The sequence below is a fragment of the Lepidothrix coronata genome, unplaced genomic scaffold (assembly GCF_001604755.1).
Source record: "Lepidothrix coronata isolate B3197 unplaced genomic scaffold, Lepidothrix_coronata-1.0 Scaffold17, whole genome shotgun sequence".
NCBI lineage: Eukaryota > Metazoa > Chordata > Aves > Passeriformes > Pipridae > Lepidothrix > Lepidothrix coronata.
This window is the reverse complement of record NW_016690197.1, coordinates 4,082,955-4,090,393: the sequence shown is the minus strand read 5'-3', so window position 1 is coordinate 4,090,393 and position 7,439 is coordinate 4,082,955.

Genomic DNA, 7,439 nt, shown 5'->3' with positions numbered 1-7,439 from the left:
TGACACCTTTTTTCGTTCCCTGCTGTAGAAGCAAATCAAAATTAAAGGAAGCAGGAATGTCAGTGGCTCATATCTGTCAGTGTTAAGTATTTCTGAGGTGAAATAGCACAACTATGTAAAGAAAAGAAAAAATGCCTTTCCTTATTTCTAGGAGAGGGCTCTGACTCATCATGAAATGTATTAAAATAGACCAAAGTTCTGAATCTTAAATGTTAGCACCGAGCCATCATTCCTTTGTGCTTTGAGCCACCTTGGATAACAGGCTGTGCTCGTGGCAGCTGCTCTGTAGAAAACATCTATTTCTTTTTTTCATATTGCTTCTAAATATGAAAATGTAAGTCTCTAGTTCAGGATACAATGAGGCTCCCTCCCTTAAAACTTCAATCAAAGGAGGTTTGCAGGGCTTAAAGTAAGGGTGAGGGGTGCAAAACAAACAAACAAAAAAGCGTTTGAGGCCAGTTGTAATCACCTGGGACTGGCTGAGTTGGAGAGAGAAGGAAAGAGAAGAGAATTCCTCGGCAAGGGTGAATTACTATTGCACCTGAGCCTGTGTTTTTCACGTTTCCCTGGCTCCACACACAGAGCCTCAGTGAAAGGACACAGTTGGGTGTGCTGGTTGCAGCTGCAGGAAGGACCTGTGTGGTGCAGCAGGGCCACCCAAGGCTGCACAGCTGTGCACTCCAACGCCACCAGGAGACTCTCGCTCCCTGCAGTTTGAAGGCAAGTGAAGAAGTATGTGCTGATTCAAGGTAACAGCTGAGGAGGCAGTGTTTGTTGGAAAAACTGTGAATTTACCTTCTTCCTTTTACACAAATGCTGCCTCATTGCTGACAATACCAAGAACATAAAACGGATTTTATTCAGTTTCAGTTAAATACTGTGGCATCCAGCTCTTTCAGGATCTGGACATCTCAGATGCTTGCTTTTCTTAATGGCTGCAGAATATTTTAAGCAATCTTGGTTAAAAGGTCATCTGTGCTAAAGATGGCTTGAATGACAGGGTTTTCCCTAAATGTGGGAAAGGCTCCTGGTGAGTCAGGGCTGAGTCATGGGAAGATTATACTCCTTCTATATATGAGACCTAGCTTATTATGTTCCAAGAGTTATGCCCCAAAGAACTGTTTCGCCACAGCAGGACGCTGTGCAGCTGGAGGCAGAGTTTGAGGAGGTGCTGACCCGTATCATTAATGAGGTGAAGGAGCCCCTCAGAGCTTGCTGTGCACAGATGACCCCCACAGGCGTCAGATTCAATGATCAGAAGCTCTGACAAGTTACACTTTTAACTACAGTTTGTACTGTGTTTTTTGTAGTCTCGAGAATTTTTATTAAGCCTTTCAATTTTGACTAATAATTACATACAAGTGTTGCACATGTAGAATGTTTATCTTTATGTGGTCGTCTTGGTTTTTATCCTCACATTGAGGATAGATTTATGATATTTATCTCCAGTTTTAGGGAAGGATATCTGAAGAATGGACAGGCTAAAGTCACCCAGATCTTGATGTTCACTGAGTAGTCATATTTTCAGCTCCATGATTGTTTTGACATAGTTAATATATGAATAGGCTACAGGCACTCCTTTCTCTAAAGAATCACTACACAAATATGAAAGAGGGGTATATAGTAGATTAGGGAAAAGAAGGATAGTTCAATATGGTGTATTCTGACACTTCAAGGTGAGGAAAGAAGAACAGAAGATAGGGGAGAGGGTTCAGTTCTAGTAAATAGCACAGGAAAGGTGAACAGCTGTGGATGCATGACACCTGAAAGGAGGACCTAAAAGGTGTCAAAACCAGAATGAAGGCTAAATGGAGCTTTGTAAGCGACTCCAAATCCCACCTTCTTTTATCAGAAATGCAAAGTGATAAGAAAATAAGGAGGAGGCAGTAATAGAAACATTGCTTTAAGACAGGAGTATTGAACAATTACCTCGGAAGCAATGGGATATAAGAATTGAGGTATTTGTTTTCCAAAATTGTTTCCCAAACTGTATGGTGTGATGGGCACCGCTCTGAGTTAATGGTACATCATTTGTTGGCATCACCAACAAAGAGGCTTGGCTGAAGCCAGCCCTGCTGTGCAAACCTTGAGAAATTATGCTAAGCTGTACCTTCTCGGGAACCTAAAGAATTTAGGTCAGGTCTCATCAGGAGTCAGCAGGACCAGCCTGAACTGGGACCGAACAAAACTAAAACTGCTACAGCTGCACACCCGCACATACATCAGAGAGGAGTTTGACTACAGACCAGTCACTTTGCACCACAAATATCTGCAGCCCCCAGAGCCTGTTGAGCTCTCCTGCATGGGCTGCACAGTGGTGATCTCCCCATGAGCAGGAATGCTTATCAAGGTTGCTCCTTGAGGTCAAGCGATCCCTTACCTGGCATCTGATATCTACAACAAGGTAAGTGACGTGTTAGATCTAAAGCATACTGTATACAAAGCTAGCTAAATTATTAGAAGTGTAGTAACTAGCAGAGTGTTTGACTACCTTTTCATTATTGTTTAGTCATCATTAAATCATCATTTAATAACACCTTTTGGTTAACCCTACAGTGATGACTTCTCTCAATAGTTCACCTGAGACATGGAAATCGGGGTCAGGTAAGAGGACAAAATGTCACTTGTGTGACTACACAAAACATTGGCACTATTGTTAATTTGTTCATGTTTTTGGGATAGTCTTTTTCTTCTAGAAATAGGGAGAGATGGTGTCTGTAAACACAAGGATTGTGAAATCTCTGATATTGTAGATATATGTACTTGTAACAGCTCACATTTTCTCAGTTTACATACAAGTCATAATGAAAGTCGTTCTTTAATACTTTCATCTGCATTTGCAGTATGGAAAATACCAAAGAAACGGGTCCTGCTTAAGTTATAGGAAAAGCACTGCACTAATTTGCCATTGAAAATAATGGAAGACCAGTAGTAAACAGAATTAATCTAATCTAATACAACATCTAAACTGTAGATGTTGTAATCACTGGAGTTACCTGCTGCCAGCTCAGAACAACCCTGCTGCCTTTTGCAGACTATAATAGAGTATAGGAAGTGCTAGAAAAACTGTATTTAAATTTCGCTTACATTTTTGCAGAAATTCTGCTGCAAACCTAATATCCTTCAATTGAAAATGCAAATTTTGAAACATGCCGTTGAAATACAATATATGGTTGGATAAATCTCTTTAGCTTCTGTGAATTTATCAGAGTACCTTGCTCTTCTTCTGCCCAAGAGAAATCATCTGCTCAGCTATTGACCTGGTTTGGAAACTCTGATTCTGCTGAGTGTTAGACTGCCCAAGCTGCTTTGCTCTCTACTTCCTGGAGTTGGAGGATAAAAAAAAAAAAAGGTAGGTATGTGCGTTTACGTCATATAAAGCTCCACCCAGAAACTTTGTGGGGCTGGAAAGTCATTTACAATGATGAAGCAAACAGTTCAGAATGTTATTACAAACTGCCACAATTGACACATAAGGATAAATGGCTCATCTAGAACCCATTCAGCTGGGGTTCCCAGTCACCCGAGTGAATTGCATTCAGAAGTACTTAAAAATGCAAGCAAATATTTATCTATTTCCCCATATTGGGAGCTTGAACTCTGCAGGTGTAGGTGGAGTGTGTGTGCCAGGGCCAGCTCAGTCTGTTTCTGTGAGTTCCTTTTCCTGTTGGCTAACTCTACTACTTAGAATTAAATGTTAATTAGAGTTCAAAATTCAGTTTTACACAAGATACAACCCAAAGCAGAAAATCTAAACAAATGGTAGAAAATCTGACTTCTAAAGGGCTGAACTAGTGACTCCTCTGAGTGTGTGTGGCGAAGTGTCAGCCCACCAAAGTAAACTGGGTTATGCCCACCAAGCAGTAAAACACAGAGCTGTCCAATTGTAATACTGTTAAGAGTTTAATGACAAGTTTCTTTAATACAAAATGGAAACTAAAGCACTTCCATCTGCTGCTCCTTGATGAAAATGTTTATTTCAAGGCTATATTCTGCTGCATGTGAAGGGTAATTTTTACATACAAATGCATGCTCAACACTCCATAACTTGCACACCCTGGAAAGCAAAATTTGCTCTTATCTTAATGTGAATGCCTTTAGTAATAATGGAAGGTGCTCAGATTGACAGACTCAGAGATCAAAGCTAACAGCATGATTGTTTTGGGGAAAATGCAAGATACATGCAAGAAAACTATTTCAGCAAAAATCTTGTATGCTGAAGACCTACACAGGCCTAAGGTAGATGCCCTTTGATAATGTAGTCTGCACAGTCCATCACAAGTTCTATCACCTTTATTCCAGACTAGTGGCAATGCAGAGACATTAAGCATTGCAGTCTCTCATTGCAACACCAATGCACCAGGGAAATGAAGCTGGACTGCAGAAGTCAGTTCAGCTAAGTTTGCCTCCAAGCAATGGATTTTAAGCAGTAGAATTTTCTCAGGAGTGTAACACCAACTGAGGGTAATGCTGCTATCTAAATATCAGCAAGCCTAATACACCAGCGGGTACAAAGAACCCGTGGAGCAACAAGCAGGGGAGAAAAATACAAGCACATGATATTGTCTTGCAGGGATCTGATTTAACAGTTAGGAAGCAGGGAAAATGTGCATTGAAGAGTTGCAAGCTGCAGGAGTTAGAAACCATGTACAAAAAACAGTGAATATAAAACCTACAGAATGCTCAGGAATAGTAAGAAACCAAGGAAGGGAAATAAATTACTTTTGTCACTAAAGCAGAGTAGAAATATTTGGGCGACTGTCTTTCCAAAATCTCCTTCCCCAACAGGACTGTAAAGAAGTGAACTACAATCTAGAATGACTGTGAGAGGACTCCCTTTCTCATAAGAGGGAGTTGACAGACGATGCCTATCAGTTCCTTAGGGCTCAAAATGAATGTAGGCTGTATGGACATGTATCTTCAGAGCATCCGAACCTGATCAAGTTCATGCAGGAAGCCTGTGGGGTAATTTGGACCATTCAGATTTCAGGCTAGAACTCCCCAAAATACACCACAGTCTGGCTGGTACTCAACATTCCTAGGCTGCCTGAAAGAAGGCATTATAATACTTGCAAATTTTATTTTATTTTTTCTTTTGTATTTTCTTCTTGCTTTTAGTGCGTAAACACTCAGATCATTTTTTGTTGGGGTTTTGGATTTTTTTTTTTGAGTTTTTACCAGTGGAATATTTTAGCAATGGAAATGAAATGCTGCAAAATAAATACGGAAAAAAGGAAGACAGTGCCTGTGAAATCGGGAGTGTTGATGGTGGTTATTGTACTATTTTCCATCACTTGGTTCTGGTTTGTGTCCTGTTATGGCACAAATCCACTTGGAAATGTACAAGGTTGGAACTAAAGTTTGGAAGGGGGACTAGGAAAATGCAGTGCTTGCAGGAAATGCTGCTGTGATTTTTGTGGGTTCTCCCACAAAGGCTTCTCTGTTTGAATTGGTACTGAGTCAATATCAGCACAATGTCAGTATGACTATGCTTGTGCTTGAGATGACATGCCAACTCTCACCTATCCCAATACTAAGGGTTCTAGGCCTCATCTCTGCTGTCTTATCCTGATTGTGGCATCATTGTCTGCATGCATTTGATTTGAAATCCTAATACAGAGTGACAGTTTTTAATATGAGTAAAAATAAGCCTCTGTTCAATTGCACAGCACATGAGGTTTGGCTGTTCTGTTGTGTTAAATACCAGTTTAAATATTAAACCCCAAAAGGCTGAAAAAATTAAAAGTATATTAAAACTTGCTGGTAGGCTTCTTGTAACTTTAACTGGTGAAAATATCCTTGTTTTCCTCTCTGTATTAGCTGCACGGCATGGCTGTCACAGTTACCTTAGGAACTCTGTGCTGGAGTGGTTCCACTTCCAGGCTGGATTTAGGATTCCTAAACTGAACTGATTGAAAACCAGTCTTAAAAGGTATGTATACAATATACATATAACAAATACACGCAACACCGTATGTTACACTGCATGTTTCTGCACTTTTCCTCTTGTAAACTCTTAAGGAAAATACCTGCAGTTACATCCTGCTCTGGAGAAGTAGTCAGTCCAGTTGTGACTTAATATTTATTTCACCAGTAAATTGTTCTGATGTACTTTTGAGATTAAATGTGTTACAAAGATATAGAGGACAGTCCTAGTCAGAAACATTAAGGCTCCTAGACCTACACTGCTGGTAGGAAACCATGATACAGTTAAGCTGATCTAATAAGGGTCAAAAAAAGCCTGGCTGGAAGTGAAGGGTGGAAAGGAGAGGGTGTTGCTTGTCCCTTTTTGGCAGCAACTATTCTGTGAATGTCTCTGTGGGAGTATCAGATGGAATGCTGCTGAAGATGAGCAGAAGTGGGCTTTATGCTGCCCATAACAAGTTTTGCAGGGAGAGGGATTTGCTCCAGCCAAAGCTCCCTAGCCTGTGGGCTAGGACGTTATCATTTCTGTGGAAAAATTTTCAAAAATAAAATAGATTAAGCAAATGCCTCATTCCCTGACTGTCTGAAAATGACAGGTAATGAGGTTTCTATACACTGATGCCCTTGTCAGAAGAATATTCCATATGCTGCCGTAGCTAGTCCAGTTTTCTGTTTATGAATGCAGTGTCAAAGGTGTGGGGCTTCCAGTCACTGAGGCTGGATAAATAGAGGGATTCATAGAAGTAAGCCAAATCTGGACCTTGGTTAACTCCATGGAACATTGCAATTGACTTCAAAGTGAGCACAACCTGGTCTGGAATGAATACCAGGCTGGTTGCAGCAGTACAAGCTTCCTCATACATCCCTTCCAGCCTAGGCATGATACTCAAAGGGCTTTTCTACATGAAAAAATAGCGGTACTGAAGTTGCAGAAATATGGGTTTGGGTTTTTTTTCTTATCCTGCTGGAAGAAGAAGTAACCCTTTGTGTAGGGTCACTGTGTCCTCATCCAATGGGAGCAGCAGCTCCCCTGAACGGCTCCTAACCTGTTTTAGTCAAAATTACTCTGGTTAACAGAACTCTTCTGTTAGAGCTCACGTGGCCCCTTTTGGCTGACACAAGTGAGAGCAGTTAACTCCCAAGAGAAGCAATACCAGCATACTGAGAGGACAAGATCCCTGGCCTTCATTCGATGTGAGCTACTTTGTGGGCACGTCTTCATTTTTCCATCTGCATCAAAACCTGTGTCGATGTTTAGCTTTGCCTATTAATCAGAAATGTATTTATATCAGTAAGGCTTAAAATAGTCTGGGTATAAATTCATAATTTGTGCTAAACCACAAAAAGCCAATGTGCTGGTTTTGGCTGAGGTAGAGTTTACATTCTTCACAGTGGTTAGTATGGGGCTGTGTTTTGGATTTGTGCTGAACACACTGATAATACAGACATGTTTTTGTTATTGCTGAGCAGCTCCTACATAGAGCCAAGGCCCCTTCTGCTTCTCACCGCACCCC